Here is a 21,907-nt window from a genome sequence, read left to right on the forward strand (position 1 = left end):
GCCTTTATATCTAGAGGACTAGAGTACAAGGGGGCAGAATTTATGCTGCAGCTATACAAAACCCTGGTTAGACCGCACCTGGAGTACTGTGAGCAGTTCTGGGCACCGCACCTTCGGAAGGACATATTGGCCTTGGAGGGAGTGCAGCATAAGTTTACTAGAATGATACCCGGACTTCAAGGGTTAAGTTATGAGGAGAGATTACACAAATTGGGGTTGTATTCTCTAGAGTTTAGAAGGTTAAGGGGTGATCTGATCGAAGTTTATAAGATATTAAGGGGAACAGATATGGTAGATAGGGAGAAACTATTTCCGCTAGTTGGGGATTCTCAGAGTAGGGGGCACAGTCTAAAAATTAGAGCCAGACCTTTCAGGAGTGAGATTAGAAAACATTCCTACACGTAAAGGTTTGTAGAAGTTTGGAACTCTCTTCCGCAAACGGCAATTGATACTAGCTTAATTGCTAAATTTAAATCTATAGATAGCTTTTTGGCAACCAAAGGTATTGAGGGATATGGGCCAAAGGCAGGTATATGGAGTTAGATCACAGATCAGCCATGATCTTATCAAATGGCGGAGCAGGCACGAGAGGCTGAATGGCCTACTCCTGTTCCTATGTTTCCAGGAGTAATGTACAAGGTGGATTTCACTGAACGATAAGCTGATAGTGATCATATTATCTTTCACGCTACCCTGGTGTGGCAGTTTCACCAATAGGAATCACAGTTCAAATATGACTCCGACTGTAAATATCAAGTTTAAAGGTAACTTTTAAATCCACTCAAATTGAACTCTGACTTAAAAATTAGCGTGTGGGTAATTTACCTCGTGTTTATCAATCTAACCCTCTAAATGTTTAACCAAGTTTGTGATTTTTCAAAAATTCACAGCTGTTTAAAGTTAGTTACAAAAACAACTATATGATGTGTAAGTATAAAAATATTATAGTATCTCCAAATTAATACAAACATATAGTTATGTAAGCACTACATTTTTGAAGATGCAACTCATTTATCTTTGTACATAAAACCTTTTGAGTGATGGCTAACATCTTTCATCTATGAACAACTCACAAAAGTGGTATTGGTGACATTTTCATTGATTGTGAAAACTTGGAGTACTTTTAAAGTTATGGACAAAGTAACGATTTCTCGTAACTATCATTTTCATGTATATATTTTTAAAGAAAAGCAATAGCTATTGTACTTGATCTTGGAGTCCCCAGAAATTCAAACCTGGAAAGTATTTGTGAACTTGTTTCTCTTATGGCAGGCGTTTGCTATTGTACCTTTCCCTTATGCGTTCTTTTTATACTATACCAACACTTCAGAGTTTGTGGTCTGCCTTGATTAAGGAAGTGATTTGAATCATTGGAAGTTGGTATGATGGTAAAGGTTTTTCTTCAGGTGGGAAGATAGGAACTGGAGTAGGCCATTCAGTCCCTCGGCCTGCTCCACCATTCATTTAGATCATGGCTAATCTGCAGCTCAAGTCCATTTTCCTGTCTTTTCTCCATATCTCTTGACACCCTTACCTAACAAAATATATCTATCTCCGTCTTGAAAGTTCCAATTGTCCCAACATCCACAGCCTTTTGGGGGAGAAAGTTCCAAATTTCTACTACCCTTTGTGTGGAAAAAGTGCTTCATGATTTTGCTGCTGAATGGCCAAGCACCAATTTTAATACATGGCCCCTTGTTCTTGATTCCTCCACCAGAGGAAATGGTTTATCCATATCTACCCTATCAAATCCTTTTAACATTTTAAACACCTCAACCAGATCACCCCTCAGTCTCCTATACTCAAGGGAATACAAGGCAAGTTTATGCAACCGATCATCATAATTTAACCCATTAAGCCTCCATTATTCTGGTGAATCTGCGCTGCAGCCCCCTCCAAGGCCAGTATATCCTTTGAGTTGCAGTGCCCAGTGCTGATCACAGTACTACAGATCTGACCAAGGCTCTAAACAACTGAAGCATAACTTCCTCCCCTCTGTATTCCAGTCCCCTTGAGATAAAGGCCGACATTCCATTAGCCTATTTGATTACTTTTTATATCTGTCTACTAGCTTTTAATGATTTGTGTACTTGGACTCCCAAATCTCTTTTGCTTCTCTACAGTGCCTAGTTCGCATCATTTTGAAAATACTCTGATTTATCCTTTTTGGGTCCGTAGCAGATGACATCACACTTGTCCACATTAAACTCCATTTGCCAGAGTTTTGCCCACTCACTTAATCTGTCTATGTCCCTTTGCAACTTCCCACTCTCTGCACTACTTACTGTCTCTCCTAACTTAGTGTCATCACAAACTTGGATATACAACTCTCTCTATTCCTTCATCCAAGTCATTAATAAATATGGTGAAAACTTGAGGCCCCAGAACAGACCCCTGGGGAACACCACGAGTCACATCTTGCCAATCAGAGTGCCTGCCCGTTATCCCCACTCTCTATCTCCTACCTTCCATCCAATTTTCCTCCCAAGTCAAAAGGCCAATTCCATGTGCTCTCAATTTTGCGAATAATCATTGTGTGGAACCTTATCAAATGCCTTCTGGAAGTCCATATAGACGACATCTGTAGACACTCCCTTACCTACCTTTATAAGAACATAAGAAATAGAAGCAGGAGTAGGCTATATGACCCCTCGAGCCTGTTCTGTCATTCAGTAAGATCATGGCTGATCTTCTACCTCAACTCCACTTTCCCGCCCTGTCCCCATATCCTTTGATTCCCTTAGTGTCCATTCATCGACCTCAGTCTTGACTATAATCAGTGACTGAGCATCCACAGGCTTCTGGGGTAGAGAATTCCAAAGATTCACAACCCTCTGTGTGAAGACATTTTTCCTCATCTCGGTCCTAAATGGCCACCCCTTATCTTGAGACTATGACCCCTCATTCTAGACTCTTCAGCCAGGGGAAACAGCCTCTCAGCATCTACCCTGTCAAGCCCTCTAAGAATTTTATACATTTCAATGAGATCACCTCTCATTCTACTCAATCTCTCCCTATAAGACAACCCTCTCATCCCAGGAATCAATCTAGTGAACCTTCATTGCACCGCCTCTAAGGTAAGTATATCCTTCCTTAGATAAGGAGACCTGAACTGTACACAGGTGTGGTCTCAATAGAGTCCTATCTAATTGCAGCAAGACCTCCTTACTCTTATACTCCAGCCCCCTTGCAATAAAGGCTAACATACTATTTGCCTTCCTAATTGCTTGCTGTACCTGCATGTCACCATTCTGTGATTCATGTACAAAGACACCCAAATCCTTCTGAATACCAACATTTCTTAGTCTCTCACCTTTTTAAAAAAATATTCTGCTTTTCTATTCTTCCTACCAAAGTGGATAATTTCACATTTGCTCACATTATACTCCACCTGCCACCTTCTCATCCACTCACTTAACCTGTCTGTATCCCATTACAGCCTCTTTGCGTTCTCCTCACAGCTTACTTTCCCACTTAGCGTTGTATCATCAGCAAACTTGGATACATTACACTCGGTCCCCTCATCTAAGTCATTGATATATATTGTAAACAGCTGAGGCCCAAGCACTGATCCTTACGGTACCCCGCTACAACCTGCCAACCCGAAAATGACCCGTTTATTCCTGCTCTGTTTTCTGTCTGTTAACCAATCCTCAATCCATGCTAATATATTACCCCAATCCCATGAGCCCTAATCTTGTGTAACAACCTCTTAGAACCATAGAAAAGATACAGCAGAGAAGGGGGCCATTCGGCCCATCCTGTCCGTGCCGGCTCGAATAACAACCAGGTGCCCATTCTAATCCCACCTTCCAGCACCGGTACGTAGCCCTGAGCTTACAGCACTTTAGGTGCAGGTCCAGGTACTTTTTAAAAAGAGTTGAGGGTCCCAGCCTCTACCACCAATTCGGGCAGCGAATTCCATACACCCATCACCCTCTGGGTAAAAAAAAAAGATTTTCCTCATGTCCTCTTTAATCCTTCCGCCAATCAGCTTAAATCTATGTCCTCTAGTTCTTGAACTCTCCGCTAGGGGAAACAGGTACTCCCTGTTTACTCTATCTGGGCCCCTCATAATTTTGTACACCTCAATCAAGTCTCCCCTCAGCCTCCTCTGCTCCAAGGAAAACAACCCCAGCCTATCCAATCTCTCCTCGTAGCTGCAATTTTCAAGCCCTGGCAATATTCTTGTAAATCTTCTCTGCACTCTCTCTCCAGAGCAATTACATCCTTCCTGTAATGTGGTGACCAGAACTGCGCACAATACTCCAGCTGTGGCCTTACCAGCATTTTGTACAGTTCCATCATTACATCCCTGCTTTTGTATTCTATATCTCGGCTAATAACGGACAGCATTCCGTATGCTGCCTTCACAACCTTATCTACCTGTACTGCCACCTTCAGGGACCTGTGCACATGCACTCCAAGGTCTCTCACTTCCTCTACCCCTCTCAATATATTCCCATTTACTGTGTATTCCCTTTTACTGTTTGTCCTCCCTAAGTGCATTACCTCACACTTCTCCGGGTTGAACTCCATTTGCCACTTTTCCGCCCACTCCACCAACCCATTGATATCTTCTTGGAGTCTACAACTATCCTCTTCACTGTCAACTATACAGCCAATTTTTATGTCATCGCAAATTTGCCAATCATGCCCCCCTGCACTCAAGTCCAAATCATTAATATATACCACAAACTGCAAGGGACCCAACACTGAGTCCTGTGGCACACCACTGGAAAAGGATTTCCATTCGCAAAGACATCCTTCGACTTTTACCCTTTTGTTTCCTGTTACTGAGCCAATTTTGGATCCAATTCGCCACATTTCCTTGTATCCCATTGGGCTTTTACATTTCTGACCAGTCTGCCATGTGGGACCTGGTCAAATGCCTTGCTAAAATCCATGCGGACAACATCCACTGCACTATCCTCATCAATCCTCCATGTCACTTCCTCAAAGAATTCAATCAGATTTGTAAGGCATGACCTTCCCTGAACAAATCCATGCTGATTATCCCTGATTAAACCATGTCTTTCCAAGTGACAGTTTAACCTATCTCTCAGTATTGATTCTAATAGTTTGCCCATCACCGAGGTAAGACAGACCGGCCTATAATTGTCCGGCCTTTCGCTCGTACCCTTTTTAAACGATGGTACTATGTTTGCAGTCTTCCAGTCCTCCGGTACCTCCCCTGTATCTAGTGAGGATTGGAAAATGATCCTCAGAGCATCTGCTATTTCCTCCCTGGCTTCCTTCAATAGCCTCGGAAACAATCCATCCGGCCCTGGTGACTTATCAACTTTCAAGGATTCCAGTCCCTCTAGTACTTCCACTCTCGTTATGTTTATCCAATATTTCACACCCCTCCTCTTTAACTACTGTGTCCAGATCATCCCTTTCCTTTGTGAATTCTGAGACAAAATATTCATTTTAAAACCCTACCCACATCCTCTGCTTCTACACATAAGTTACCCTTATCATCCCTGATAGGTCCCACTTTTTCCTTGGCTATCCTCTTGTTCTTAATGTACTGATAAAACATCTTTGGGTTTTCTTTGATCTTACTAGCTAATATTTTTTCATGTCCTCTCTTTGCATTCCTTATTTCCTTTTTTACGTCATCCCCGTACTTTGTATGCTCCACTAGGCTTTCTGCAGTATTTAGTTTTCTGTGACAGTCATAAGCTTTCTTTTTCTGTTTTATCTTGCCCGGTATACTTGTAGACAACCAGGGGGCTCTAAATTTGGCAGTGCCACCCTTTTTCTTGGGGATCTGTCGGCATTGTACCTGCAGAATTTCACTTTTTAGTGCCTCCCACTGGCTTGCTACTGATTTCTCCTCAAGTAGTTGTGTCCAGTCCACTTCTGCCAAATTACCTCTTAGTTCTGTAAAATTTGCCTTCTCCCAATTTAAAACATTTACTCCTGATTTAACTCTGTCCTTTTCCATAATAATGCTAAAACTAACTGAATTGTGGTCACTATCCCCAATATGGTCACCTACTGTCACTTCACCCACTTGCCCATCCTTATTTCCCAGGACTAAATCCCCTCATGTTGGGCTTGTCACGTACTGGCTAAAAAAGTTCTCCTGGACACCGATCAAGAATTTTGCGCCCTCTGTGCCCCTCACACTGTTTGAATCCCAGTTGATGTTAGGGTAGTTGAAGTCCCCTACTATTATTGCCCTCTTTTTTTTTACACTCAGAACTTTGCCTACATATTTGTTCTTCTAGGTCCCTTTTGTTATGCGGGGGTCTTTAGTACACTTCTAGTAGTGTGACTGCCCCTTTTTTTTATTTCTTGGCTCAACCCATATGGCCTCGATTGATCCATTTAGCATATCATCCCTTCTCACAACTGTAATTGATTCTTCAACCAATAATGCTACCCCCCTCCTTTTTTATCACCCACTCTATCCTGCCTGAAAACTCTATATCGAGGGATATTGAGCTGCCAATTATCCCCCTCTTTAAGCCAGGTTTCCGTTATAGCAATGATATCATGCTGCCATGTGTCTATCTGTGCCCTTAGCTCATCTGCTTTGTTTTTAATACTCCTTGCATTGAAGTATATATCCTTTAACCCCGTCAAATTCCTGTGCTGAACACTATTTAATCTTTGCTTCTTTTGCCTCTTGGGTGGCACCTTATCGAATACCTTTTTGAAAATCCAAATATACGCCATCCACTGCTTCCCCCTTTATCTCCCCTGCTAGTTACACCCTCAAAAAACTCTAATAGATTTGTCAAATGCGATTTCCCTTTCCTAAAACTGTGTTGACTCTGCCTAATCATATTATGAATTTCTATTAATAGTGACCGCAAAAAATTCAACTGGATTAGTCAGATAGTATTAAAATGCAATACTCAGGTTTAAATGTTACAAATGTAAATCTTTTGTGTGAGGGAGAGGCAGAGTGCTTCATGTATGGTTGTGTTCTAATGTCATTTACATTCTACTTTTGAAACCGCTTAAAAAGTTCACATTACCAGTAATGTGGGTGGAATAGGGAAACAAACTTATGACATCTCAAATCATCAAATCCTTTCTTAATGATATGAGTGAAAGATAGTGCTATGGATCAGAGGTAGGCCTTACACAGCCCACACGCACTGCTAATCTGGCCATGAAGTTCAGATAACTCAGTTCTTGCGTGTTTATATTTCTTGCTCGTTTCTCCTGCTTACATTTTTTGGGCCATAAATTGGAGAATAAATCCTAAATCAGATCACCAAGACCTATTTGTATCCAGAGCTTGAGATGTATACAAATTAATAGAAACATTGATTTTAAACTCTCTGTGGACCGTGAGACATCATTTTGTGGACATACGATGCCCACGATAAGAAGCCTGGCTACTTCTGCTATACGTTTATTAAGAAAAAACAAATTTTAATTGTACACTTAAATATTTTGCACTCAAACAAAGTCTTCATCCAATTGCTTAGAATGACAATGAGGGAAACAACATTTCTTTGTCATCTTTAGTTTGCAAGTGGAAAAAGCAATTACTGTAAGTCAGAAACTATATCAACAAAAATGTACTGCTGTGAAAAAAGAACTTGATCATGGTTGTTCTTTTATTCTGAACCTCCCTTTAAGTTCACATTGCCTTCATTTTAGGTGTGTCTTAATTAAATGTAATTAGTTTTGTCCTGTTTCAAATTGCATGATTGGTTCTGGCCAGGCTTAAACCTGCAAAGTATGAAGTCAGCATTGGTTTTCTTTCCTTCCATAATTTTTTTTACTTTCCTTTGCAGAGCACACAATTATCTCAGCCTTAGAAGAACCTTGCATGCATATCTCGGCAACCAGGAACGTTGGAGTCTGTATCAAAGGTGATTTGTTAGTGGGGACAAGATTATTCACAGTCTGCTGCCTTGATTCAATATGGATGGAGTCCTGCTCACTGCAGAAAAGGTGAGTTTTCACACTAAATTGGAAGCTGATTACTGTGCTCGTCATTTGCATAGAACCCTCAAACTGAAAGGAAATTTTAATGTTGAATGTAAAGTAGTTTTAACCCTTTTTTGAGCCGTATGTTTCCAACTGCATTCTCTCTCTGCCATATCTCTTTTTCCCTTCCCCTCCTCTCCCGCCTCCCCCCCCCTGCCCCTCCCTATCTGTTTAGCCCCCGTTTTGTAGAATGGAGGATGGATCCTAAAATGGTCCAGAGAAGAAGCAGTGGTGTGGAGTGTTTGGGAGTAGATTAATTTGCAGGTTCAATCAGGGTTGAAACAGCCAGGCCAAGGCCTGAAAATTAGTTTGGAGCCAATGTCATGGTAGCTGCAGACCCAGTGGGCTGAGGGCAGTGAACAGTGGGGGAAAAAAAATTATTTCAAAGCACAGTCAGACTAACATCACAAGTGCATGCACATAGATCTCCTGACCTGATTTTTGGTAAGAAAATATTTTACTCATTTTTGGAATTTTTCTCAAGTTAGGGAGGACATCAATTTCTACCAACTCGCCACCTGGAAAAAGTCTGTCAGTTTATTGTTGGAAACTGGTTAAAAACTGTACATGAACCATAATGACTTGGTGAGATTGTTGGCTTATTTGGGCTTTTCTAGTCCCTACCCTCCCTCAACTATATTTTGTAAAGTGGCCTTTACGTTAAATATCTCACTTGCACTACATGAACAGCCTGACATGCAATCTGCAACCCACATCGTGAGAGCAATTTTATATTACACTTATGGCTTCAGATAAACTTTCAGATCAATTGCAAGTTATGTTGTTTGGTATATTAGATATTTACAGTGAATGTTGTGAAACATTTTCAGTCCAATCTTATTTAATATTTCTGTCAGGGATTTCCTGTTGTGCTTCTCTTACAATCCTCAAAGCTTTCATACAGCTAAATATTAGAACAAATCATATGCATTGGATGTTATTTATCTAAAGCATATTTTGCACTTGACGTGCAGCTGTCAAATCTTGATACTGTCAAGAGCCAGGCAAATGCTGCTGGAAGATGTGCAAAAATGTGGGATGACTCCCACCAATTTTTCTCTCCCTAAAGACAGGCACATGGCTTTTGACCAGCATTTCTTACAGCTGTGATTAGAAGCCATCCAGTTTGCATTCTACCACTTTGTTGTCTGCTTAGATTCTGCTGATAATTCCTATCAAAGCAATGTTTATTACTGTCAATGGGTATAAACCTAAAACTGGCTTGTGCTTTTTACAGATTCCACTGTGCATATGTAAGTTTATTACATGCTGAAGGTTTAGAAAAGGCTGCTTAAATGTAAGATGTCATCAGCCATCTTGATATTGGCACTAAAGTGCTCCTTTGGGAGATTTGGCAAAAGACTTGTACCTTGCTATCTTCATGATGGCAGGTGGCACTCCCACTCTCTGACTTTGTGAAGGATGGTTAATTGAATTCTTTAAGAAGTTTAGTCAGATTACCTTTTTTATGACAAATAATGTTCTGGTAGAATTTTTTTTTTAAAAGTCCAGTCCTGGCTTTGTTTTAAAAAAAACATGTTTATATCATGACTGTACCACTTTTTTTTTATTCGTTCACGGGATGTGGGCGTCGCTGGCAAGGCCGGCATTTATTGCCCATCCCTAATTGCCCTTGAGAAGGTGGTGGTGAGCCGCCTTCTTGAACCGCTGCAGTCCGTGTGGTGACGGTTCTCCCACAGTGCTGTTAGGAAGGGAGTTCCAGGATTTTGACCCAGCGACAATGAAGGAACGGTGATATATTTCCAAGTCGGGATGGTGTGTGACTTGGAGGGGAACGTGCAGGTGGTGTTGTTCCCATGCGCCTGCTGCCCTTGTCCTTCTAGGTGGTAGAGGTCGCGGGTTTGGGAGGTGCTGTCGAAGAAACCTTGGCGAGTTGCTGCAGTGCATCCTGTGGATGGTGCACACTGCAGCCACAGTGCGCCGGTGGTGAAGGGAGTGAATGTTTAGGGTGGTGGATGGGGTGCCAATCAAGCGGGCTGCTTTATCTTGGATGGTGTCGAGCTTCTTGAGTGTTGTTGGAGCTGCACTCATCCAGGCAAGTGGAGAGTATTCCATCACACTCCTGACTTGTGCCTTGTAGATGGTGGAAAGGCTTTGGGGAGTCAGGAGGTGAGTCACTCGCCGCAGAATACCCAGCCTCTGACCTGCTCTCGTAGCCACAGTATTTATATGGCTGGTCCAGTTAAGTTTCTGGTCAATGGTGACCCCCAGGATGTTGATGGTGGGGGATTCGGCGATGGTAATGCCGTTGAATGTCAAGGGGAGGTGGTTAGACTCTCTCTTGTTGGAGATGGTCATTGCCTGGCACTTATCTGGCGCGAATGTTACTTGCCACTTATGAGCCCAAGCCTGGATGTTGTCCAGGTCTTGCTGCATGCAGGCTCGGACTGCTTCATTATCTGAGGGGTTGCGAATGGAACTGAACACTGCAGTCATCAGCGAACATCCCCATTTCTGACCTTATGATGGAGGGAAGGTCATTGATGAAGCAGCTGAAGATGGTTGGGCCAAGGACACTGCCCTGAGGAACTCCTGCAGCAATGCCCTGGGGCTGAGATGATTGGCCTCCAACAACCACTACCATCTTCCTTTGTGCTAGGTATGACTCCAGCCACTGGAGAGTTTTCCCCGTGATTCCCATTGACTTCAATTTTACTAGGGCTCCTTGGTGCCACACTCGGTCAAATGCTGCCTTGATGTCAAGGGCAGTCACTCTCTCCTCACCTCTGGAATTCAGCTCTTTTGTCCATGTTTGGACCAAGGCTGTAATGAGGTCTGGAGCCGAGTGGTCCTGGCGGAACCCAAACTGAGCATCGGTGCGCAGGTTATTGGTGAGTAAGTGCCGCTTGATAGCACTGTCGACGACACCTTCCATCACTTTGCTGATGATTGAGAGTAGACTGATGGGGCGGTAATTGGCCGGATTGGATTTGTCCTGCTTTTTGTGGACAGGACATACCTGGGCAATTTTCCATATTGTCGGGTGGATGCCAGTGTTGTAGCTGTACTGGAACAGCTTGGCTAGAGGCGCAGCTAGTTCTGGAGCTTAAATTCAGTGCTCGTGTTTGACTATTTTAAATGCACTCACCATTTTTTAAAATCAAGACAATAACATTACTTGTGTCTACCTTTGTAACCCAATTCATTGCACAAACACCAGGGGCAGGATTTTAACTGGAAAAACGGGTGCGTTAGGGGGAGAGGGGTGGGGTAATTGAAAATTGCAACAATTTCAGACCTGCCCCAAACCGTCTCCAACTCGCCTATTTCTGGTTTTCACCAGGTCAGGAGGAGGGGCAAGCAACCAACCTGCTCTCAGGAGGCGGGTTGGTCACTAAAACCTTTCAAGAAGGCTGCGGGCCTCCATTTTGAAAGGTTTTGCAATTTCAGTCCATGGGTGCCAGGATTTCTGGACCTTCTCCTTCACGCTGCCTGAGAGGAAGCGAGAAGGCCCGAAACTGCAGGTAAGTGCTTTTGTAGCATAGTGTGTGGGCCGGAGGAGTAGGAGTGCTCCCCCCCCCCCCCCCCCCCCCCCACAGGCCCAACAAGTCTACCTGGAGTGAACCCCCCCCCCAACAATCACTGACACCCCCCAATGATTGCGCCGACCCCCCCCTCCCCCCGATAACTGACTCCCCGGTGACTGACCTCCGATGACTGACCACCCCTACCCCCCAACCCGATGACTGACCCTCCCAGATGCCCCCGTGCCCACCCATCCCCCGATGTCCCCTGTACCCACCCAGGCCCCTTCTCTTCTTTCCGCGCCCCCCCCAAATCCATGCAATCTAAGACTTACCTGAACACTTACCTTTTCACTTCCTCTTGCTCTGCTCCCATCCGACCTGAGACCAGCCTGTCAAACAGGTCGGCCAGTCGAATGGGAAAGCGACAAAAAAAAAAGACGTACCCACGTCAAAATCGTATGGACGTCCGGGAAACCCGTGCTTCCGGGTTTTCCATCCGTGATTTGACCTCTCTTTTTTTCCACCCGCCTCCCCCCGCCCTCCTCCCCCCCCCCCCCCCCCCCCCCTTCCTGGCTCCGGGTCAAAATCCTGGCCCATTTGTTCTTTGAAACAAAAACATGGATTCACAGAAGTAATTAACTATATTTGCACACGCTTCCTGCAGCACACTGATCAAAACCACCTGAATTCAATGGCCAGACTGATGCAGCTTCTACTCAGCAAGCATCACTTAGTTGTAACATTGGAGGTTCCAACACTGATCTACTGTTACAATCATTGACTACTTATTCTATTTATATTTTCTTTTTAAAAAAGTCAAAAGCAGCCATATTATAAACCGAAAACTTAATTTTTACTCATGGCTCTGGTGCTCAGACTTTTTGTAATTGGTATATTGTGTGTGGTGGTGTGTGCAAAATAGATACAAGTCCATAAACATTATACACATGGTGTTACCTATATAGTTTCCTAAAAATATTCAGATTTCCCACTATTTTGGTGGATATGTAATAAGTTAGATATAGAATTTTCTTCAAAATGGAACAACTTTGATTGTTAAATCTGCTATGGAATGCACCATTTTCCTTTTACTATATTGCCATTTTATATTGCAATCATTAGATTCTCCTATATCAAAGCTGCGGAAGCTAAGATTAGTCCAGCAGCAGCAGATATAAGATGCTAGTATTTTTTTTACAGTTGGTCACATAGTGTCATTGCTTTTACATTTTTTTATTATGGTTAGCTCCTTTATTCATAATATTTTGTTTCTTTGCTATGCAAACATCGATTGTAATATCCATAGGAAACTGGTACTTTCTGGGATTTTATGTTTTCATTGATGTGTACTAAATTATACCTTTAGTCTGATATGACTTTGTTATTTCAATCTTCCATATGGTATGCTTTGGAAATACAGTATACCCTCTGTCATACTGACAGTTGTATAAAAACTTATTCTCGTAAGGTTTGTGCATTGGTAAATTGATTGTAAAGTAGTTAGATCAGAAGTCATGTATTACAGGTGTGCAATAAGAAGAAATTGCATTAGTATTTTTAAAACCTTGGTAAAAACACTTAACCAAATTTCTTCCTCTATCCATTAATGTATATGGAAAATAATGTACTCTTGCTTTAAATCCAAGATGGAACATGGCCCTGGCTGATTCCAGGAAATCATCCCTTGCTTCCAATGATAAGGTTTTATAGCTGTTTTAATATACTAATGACTGCCTTCCATGTAACTAGCCATATATTTTTAACTGAGCCAAACATTGGGTCATGCATAGTTATCGCTAATATCATGGAAATTATATCAAAGTCGCAGACCAGAATAGGTATCAATTTTTGTAGCAGATTGTGTGTGAGATATTTGACTAGAAAACTTGGTGTATGATCAAACATTGTTAATTATTGACTGGAAGTAACCTTGTCATGTTTTGGGTGATCACCTAACCTCATGTTTGTAAGTGTTGATCTTGTCAAAGTGTGGCTGTAATTCTAACTGGTAAATATATTGACTTAAAAAGTTGGTCTGGCTAATGGAGAGAGAGTTCATCTCAGAAAAACTGTGCTGGAGTGATGAGAGAAAAAACAGACTTTGTTTCCAGCATTTTTTTAAAATCAAGAAACTGTGCTGAAAAGCTTTTTAGGGTTAACTCGGCAATCTTTTGTTTCTACTGGGGAGCCCAAGCTAGAAAGGAGTGCTGTTTGGAGCTAGGCCTCCAAAGTTGTAACCCTGATTCTACAATCAGTGTGCCCTGAGTTTGACAGTCCACTAGGAGTTTGGGATTTTAGACTTGACTCTATTGCTTCACTCCATTATCAGATTCAAAAATATAATTAATCCATTGTGCATAATTAATCTGACATAGTCCAGTAAAATCAATTACTATAAGTACAGGGAAAAGAGTATGTCACTCAGCCTTTATAAAAGACAGATTAAAACTACAGTTTCCAGGTCGTAGGGGTATGGTCTGTTCAACAATTGAAACCAGTACTTTAAAAGCTGTACCTTAATAATCTGAAATTGCAACAATTTTGTAAAAAGGAGTTTTCTTTGCTTTACAGTTAAAGTTCCCCACCATTGCTATTTTGAGTGTGGGCTGATTCTGGTCAACTTCAGCTTAGTCACTGGCTGATGATGTGCCCCAGTTTTGACATCAATATCAAATGCAAAGGGCCTTCCTAGTGATGATGCCACATAACATCTGCCTGCTGTCTTCTGTTGCATAACATTTAGAAGTGTGAAGCCTCCTTGAAAGTCAGGCCAAGAGTTTGGGAAACTCACTCACTTGCCAGAAGGCACTGTAACTACAACATTGCTGAAACAAAAGCAAAATACTGCGGATGCAGGAAATCTGAAATAAAAACGGAAAATGCTGGAAACACTCAGCAGGTTAGGCAGCATCTGTAGAGCGAGAAACAGATGCTGCCTGACCTGCTGAGTGTTTCCAACATTCTCTGTTAGTACAACATTGTTGAAACTTGATTCCTGTGTGAGAGTCTGGTTTAGCGCAGAAGGATTTCTTCACCGACTGGTCAGTTCGAGGATTGAATATTACCAGGAAATATTTCCCTGCAAAATGAACATAAAGGTGGATTAACTGAGGAATGAGGCTCATATGGCTGGGAAGAAGGCATCGGGGTCTCACAAACCACCTCCAGCATTGGTCACAACTCAGTCTAATCTTAAGGCCCTCCACAAGCCAATACCAATTCTGGTTGAATGATCAGATGGTCCAGCTGACTAATTCGCACTAGAGAAAATGTCATTGTCCCCACTGGTGCAGACTATTTTTTGGGGGGGTGAGTCGGGTGAAATGTTTTGCATGTCTCCAACCAAACTACTGAGAAATCTCAACATGTAGTATTTCCTGATATGGACTGAGCACACTTTCCCTGTAGGAACACATTCCACGAGTTTAGGCACAAGTTGCAGAGCCAAGACTTCAGGACTCCCAGTATGCTCAGAAGTACTGCTGGAGTTTAGCTATCTAAACTGTGTCGCTTACCTGAAAGTTAGTCAGTAGCTGATCATTAGACAACTGATGTGTGGGTTTGACCTCTAGGTAGATGGACAGCAGATACCAGGAGCTCCTTGCAAATGACATGGTGGGTGGCACAACTCAGCATAAAATGTGTGAGTACATTGCTATCACCTTCCTGGCCACTTACCAATACTCTCATCAAATGGTGGCAGCATTAGTTGGAGATGCAGAGTTTCAGCAGCAGCTGCTTGCCTCTCTGCTGCTGAGGCAAGCAGCACTTTGGGAGGGTGAGCAGGCAGCGGTCCAACGACATAGGTAGGAAGGGAGATGAGGTCCTGCATCAAGAATTTAGGGAGCTAGGTAGCAGATTAAAGAGCAGGACCTCAAAGGTTGTAATCTCTGGATTACTCCCAGTGCCACGGGCTAGTGAGTATAGAAATAGGAGGATAGAACAGATGAATGCGTGGCTAAAGAGTTGGTGCAGGAGGGAGGGTTTCAGTTTCCTGGATCACTGGGCCTGCTTCTGGGGAAGGTGGGACTTGTACAAGTCGGACGGGTTGCACCTGAACCAGAGCGGGACAAATATCCTTGCGGGGAGGTTTGCTAGCACTGTTGGGGGGGGTTTAAACTAACTTGGCAGGGGGATGGGATACAGAGTGGAGCTACAATAGGGGGTGATGTGCAGCCAAATATAGAGAAAAAAAACAAGTCAGCTTGGAAGACAGGGCAAATATGTAAGGGCAAGGCTGGATGGCATCTATTTTAATGCAAGGAGTCTTGCGAATAAGGTGGATGAACTGAAGGTGTTGATAAACACATGGGAGTATGATATTGTTGCTGTCACAGAGACATGGTTGAGGGAGGGGCAAGACTGGCAGCTCAATATTCCGGGGTACAGAATCTTCAGGCGAGACAGAGGGGGAGGTATAAGAGGAGGGGGGGGGTCGCAATATTAATTAAAGAATCAATTACTGCCATAAGGAGGGATGATATATTAGCAGGTTCCTCTAATGAGGCCATATGGGTGGAGCTTAAAAACAAAAAGGGGGCAAGCACTTTGATGGGAGTGTACTGTAGGCCCCCAAACAGTCAGGGGGAGATAGAGGAACAGATATGTAGGCAAATCTCAGAAAATTGTGCGAATAATAGGGTAATAATAGTGGGGGATTTCAACTTCCCCAATATTAACTGGGATACTCAGAGTGTAAAAGGCTTAGAGGGTACGAAATTCTTAACGTGCATCCAGGAGAGCTTTTTGAGCCAGCATGTAGAAAGTCCTACAAGAGAGGGGGCGGTACTGGACCTAATTCTAGGGAATGTGGCCGGCCAAGTGGAAGAAGTGCTAGTAGGTGAGCACTTTGGTGACAGTGACCATAATTCGGTGAGATTTAAGGTGGTCATGGAAAAGGACAGGGAGGGGCCGGAAATAAAGGTTCTAAATTGGGGGAAGGCCGATTTTAATAGGATAAGGCAGGATCTGGCCAAAATGGACTGAGATCAGCTGCTTGTAGGAAAATCCGCATCGGAGCAATGGGAGTCTTTCAGAAGGGAGATTGAGACCATACAATGGCAACATGTTCCCGTAAAGGTCAAGGGTGGTTCCAAGAACTCCAGGGAACCTTGGATGTCAGGGGATATACGAGAATGGATTAGGAAAAAAAGGAGGGCTTTTGGCAGATACAAAAGGCTAAAGACGGAGGAAGCCCTAGAGGAGTACAAAAAGTGCAGGGGGATACTTAAAAAATAAATTAGGAGATCAAGGAGGGGCCATGAAATAACACTGGCGAGCAAAATAAAGGAAAATCCTAAGATGTTTTATAAGTATATTAAGGGTAAGAGGATGACTAGGGAAAAAATAGGGCCCATTAGGGACAAAAATGGCAATCTGTGTGGAGCCGGCAGATGTAGGAGGAGTTCTAAATGAATTTTTTGCATCTGTTTTCACGATGGAGAAGGACGATGTAGACATAGAAATACGGCAGGGGGACTGTGATATACTCGAACATATTAACATCGAGCGGGAGGAGGTATTGGCGGTTTTAGCAGGCCTAAAAATGGATAAATCCCCAGGCCCGGACGAAATGTATCCCAGGCTACTGTGTGAGGCAAAGGAGGAGATTGCGGGGGCTCTGACACGTATATTCAGAACCTCTCTGGCCACAGGGGATGTGCCAGAGGACTGGAGAACCGCTAATGTAGTACCATTATTCAAGAAGGGGAGTAGGGAAAAACCGGGGAACTACAGGCCAGTGAGCCTAACATCAGTGGTAGGAAAATTATTGGAAAAAATTCTGAAGGACAAAATTAGTCTCCACTTGGAGAAGCAAGGATTAATCAGGGATAGTCAACATGGCTTTGTCAAGGGAAGATCATGTCTGACTAATTTGATTGAATTTTTTGAGGGGGTGACTAGGCGTGTGGATGAGGGTAACGCAATGGATGTGGTATACATGGATTTCAGTAAGGCCTTCGATAAAGCCCCGCACAGGAGACTGGTCAAGAAAGTACGAGCCCATGGAATCCAGGGTGCCTTGGCATTTTGGATACAAAACTGGCTTAGTGGCAGAAGGCAGAGGGTGATGGTCGAAGGTTGTTTTTGTGACTGGAAGCCTGTGGCCAGCGGGGTACCACAGGGATCGGTGCTGGGTCCCTTGCTGTTTGTGGTCTACATTAATGACTTGGATATGAATGTAAAAGGTATGATCAGTAAGTTCGCTGATGATACAAAAATTGGTAGGGTGGTAAATAGCGAGGAGGATAGCCTCAGTCTGCAGGACGATATAGATGGGTTGGTCAGATGGGCGGAACAGTGGCAAATGGAATTTAACCCGGAAAAGTGCGAGGTGATGCACTTTGGAGGGACTAACAAGGCAAGGGAATACACAATGAATGGGAGGACCCTAGGCAAGACAGAGGGTCAGAGGGATCTTGGTGTGCAAGTTCACAGATCCCTGAAGGCGGCGGAACAGGTAGATAAGGTGGTAAAGAAGGCATATGGGATACTTGCCTTTATTAGCCGAGGCATAGAATATAAGAACAAGGAGGTTATGATGGAGCTGTATAAAACACTGGTTCGGCCACAGCTGGAGTACTGTGCAGTTCTGGTCGCCACACTACAGGAAGGATGTGATCGCTTTGGAGAGGGTGCAGAGGAGATTCACCAGGATGTTACCAGGGCTGGAGCGCTTCAGCTATGAAGAGAGACTGGGAAGATTGGGTTTGTTTTCCTTGGAGCAGAGGAGGCTGAGGGGGGACATGATTGAGGTGTACAAAATTATGAGGGGCACAGATAGGATGGATACTAAGGAGCTTTTTCCCTTCGTTGAGGGTTCTATAACAAGGGGGCATAGATTCAAGGTAAAAGGCGGGAGGTTTAGAGGGGATTTGAGAGAACTTTTTCACCCAGAGGGTGGTTGGAGTCTGGAACTCACTGCCTGAAAGGGTTGTGGAGGCAGGAACCCTCACAACATTCAAGAAGCATTTGGATGAGCACTTAAATGCCATAGCATACAAGGCTACGGACCAAATGCTGGAATATGGGATTAGATTAGACAGGGCTTGATGGCCGGCGCGGACGCGATGGGCCGAAGGGCCTCTATCCGTGCTGTATAACTCTGACTCTGCAACCCAATCTTGGTGGATGCCAAGCCCTGGCTATATAAGACCATCTTCTTATGCCCAGCATTCAAGTAACAGCATCTAGTCTAAATTTCCTCTCGTTATAAGACAGACATCTGTCTTCAGCTGATGGAAGGCCCCACTCAGTTGCACTAAAGTTGCAGTATAATCCAGAGAGACCTGCATTGGAAGAAGTCTCTCACTGCTTGGGTTTGACGTGGCATGGAGTATAGTTCCAGTGCAGTGTCAGACCTGGTTTCAAAAGCACTTGGGTCCTATGGACCACCTAAGTACTTTCAAATCAACTCCAGGTAAGTTTCAAATGTATTGAGTATGTGTATGCTCCTGTCACTTTCCCAAAGCATTTAAATTGTAATCACTGGAAGGGAAGCACAATGCATGTCAGCAAGAATGCATGTGCAGAGCTCTCCTGGATAGGAAAATTGGAGTTGGAGCAAAGTAGTATTAATAAGCTACTGCCTGGCTGGAACCAATAGTGCAAATACTGGTCTCGGGTGCGATATAAATGTAGCATAAGCATGCGGTCCAGAAATGAGGCTGGATACAGAGCTGAGTGGGTGAAGATCATCTACTGATTACCTCCTCTAAGTTGCCAATTTATTTGTATAACTACACAGAAAAGCACCCCTTCAGCTCAGTTACAAATTTGATTAAAAATTAATTTTATTCAATTTAAAAACATCATATGACACATTAATATCTGTGTTGTGGGTATACAAAGCTATAACGATGCAAGCCTACAAATCTTTGGTGCAGTACTTGCCTGCTGACCTGTTCCTGCCTACTTCTTCTCCATTCAAGTCAGGTTGTCTACTTCCCCTGATCCCAATCATGGATGGGGCTCTCATTGCTGCCAGGCTGGCTATCTGTTCCGTCTCTTCACACAAAATCGCAAGATAATTACAGATGAGAGGCCATTTGGCCCATCTTAATTCATCCATCCAGAGAAATCCTAACCCCCCCCCCCACCATTGTAGCAATCGGTTGTTTTTTAAATAATTGTAAACAATTTTACAACACCAAGTTATAGTCCAGCAATTTTATTTGAAATTCACAAGCTTTCGGAGGCTTCCTCCTTCCTCAGGTGAATGTGGAACTGAAATAGGTGTTTTTTAAATAGGTGTTGTCCAATAGAAATTGCTGACTAGCCACAGACATGGCTACAGCAACAGCATTTTAGCCACATGCTAAATTAAAGCACTAATTTTAGTAGAAAATGCCATACGTACAATACAGGTAAATGTACTTCACGCTTATATTTATTTAACAAACATCTACTACCATTCAGTGTAAAATTGCAGTCTTTCTCTTTTACCAAAGTTTGGAATTCTGGCATGAATTTATCAGACACAGTACATCTTATTAGTTTGAAATAATGTTCTCTAATTCCACTTCACTGTTTAATTTAAAGTAATATTCTGGGTTAACTTTTCTAGAATCTTATACCTCTGCAAGATCACTTTCAAGCACCCCCTTTCCAGCCTGAAAAGCTCAAATCTATCCAGTCTTTATTCATAACCCAGACCCATGGCACTGGGAATCGGCTGGTCGCTGGTCTCTGCTCTGCCACCAGCATTTGAATATACATGTTTTGTTCCTTGGCAACCAGAACTGGATGCAGTAGTTAAGTTGTAGTCTGATCAGAGCTCTATACAGTTGGATTATTACCAGCTCTGACTTACATTCTACTGTTTTGGCCATGTAATTCAACGTAGATTTTGTTGCTTGCTGCCCTGCAGTGGCTGGACATATTTAACTTTGAGTCTACTAAGACTCTTATGTGCCTCAGCTTCATTCTTAGCTAGTTCAATATCATTCTGTGGTACTTTACATTTGTTTGCATTAAATTTCATCTGCCATTGTTCTGCCCCGTCACATAGTTTGTCCAACTCATTTCTGAAACCGAGTCACCTGGGCTTTGTAGGCTGCGGTTTGGAAACCTTAGTTTTGAAAGGATGTGTCTGCAGCTGTTTTTCCCCAGTGAAATTATAACAATATTGCACTTGTCTGGTGGAGGTTGGGCCTTAATCTAGGAAAAAGGAAATTCTTGCCCATGTCAGGCAATTAAATGTTTTAAGAACATTTTTTAACTTGCTTACATGGAGCAAAAAGTGTTTTCTCTTAAATCTAGGATCAATACACTAATAATACCTGTAAACAATTTTACAACACCAAGTTATAGTCCAGCAATTTTATTTTAAATTCACAAGCTTTCGGAGGCTTCCTCCTTCCTCAGGTGAACATTGTTGGAAACAACGTTCACCTGAGGAAGGAGGAAGCCTCCGAAAGCTTGTGAATTTAAAATAAAATTGCTGGACTATAACTTGGTGTTGTAAAATTGTTTACAATTGTCAACCCCAGTCCATCACCGGCATCTCCACATCATGGCTAATAATACCTGGGAGATCATTATGTGATCACCATGATTACTAACTCCAAGCATTATTATTCTTCAAAAAGCTGCCAGGAAGAGAATGATTTTGAATGAGTTGCTTTCATTGTTGATGATCAAAATTCTTCAATGTGATTACCACTGATTAGTGTAAGAAGTATTTGACAGCGCTATGTTTAGGAATACACATGCCTGAATATTTTTTAAAAATTGTAATTTTTCTGTTGTTAAATTTAGCATTAATGTTTGTACTTGAGATTCAATTTAAAAAAGCAATTCTGGCCCAAAAGTGTCCTGGCCAATATTTGTCCCTCAACCAACATCACTAAAACAGATTTTTTTAAATTATCTGGTCATTATCAAATTGCTGTTTGTGGGACCTTGCTGTGCGCAAATTGGCTGTTGCATTTCCTACATTACAACAGTGACTACACTTCAAAAATACTCATTGGCTGTAAAGCGCTTTGGGAAGTCCTGAGGTTGTGAAAAGCGCAAGACTTTCTTCTTCCTTTCCCATATTTCCGTCCTATCTTTGCATTGCCAGCTTTTAGCAAAGGAGAAGTGTAGCATTCCAAATTATGAACATCGGTATGGCATACATTCGTGCCAATCCCTATCTCTTGATTTGGGGTTATGTTTTGTGGGAGCTTCTATTTTCTGTATATTTTTGTTAATATCGCTGATTAATAACCATGTTACTTAAAAGTGATTTTATATTGTGCAAGACCCACACCTGTGCCACTGAGATCTCAAAGCGTGCATCTTGTGCAAACAGCTGGAAACCAAATGTAAAACTACGTGGACTTATTAAGACCGGCCGCTGGGAAGACCTGTTTTCAGCAGCTGTCCTGGTCTTGGCGAAAGTCAAGATGGTTTTACATTTGGTCTGCAGCTGGCTGCGTAAGACCTGTGCTTTGGGAAAGCAGCAACAGCAG

At 42.8% G+C, this 21,907-nt stretch overlaps 1 protein-coding gene across 2 annotated transcripts in view; it reads left to right on the forward strand.

Moving 5' to 3' along the window:
• Positions 1–21,907, forward strand: part of rbbp8 (retinoblastoma binding protein 8) — a 148,063-nt gene that overhangs the window by 14,778 nt on the left and 111,378 nt on the right. For both annotated transcript variants that reach the window (XM_067980740.1, XM_067980737.1), the window contains exon 2: positions 7,767–7,926. The gene's annotated coding sequence lies outside the window, so the exon portion shown is untranslated. The remainder of the gene's footprint in view (positions 1–7,766; positions 7,927–21,907) is intronic.

Source organism: Heptranchias perlo, chromosome 3 (genome assembly GCF_035084215.1).
Source record: "Heptranchias perlo isolate sHepPer1 chromosome 3, sHepPer1.hap1, whole genome shotgun sequence".
In the NCBI taxonomy this organism is placed as follows: Eukaryota; Metazoa; Chordata; class Chondrichthyes; order Hexanchiformes; family Hexanchidae; genus Heptranchias; species Heptranchias perlo.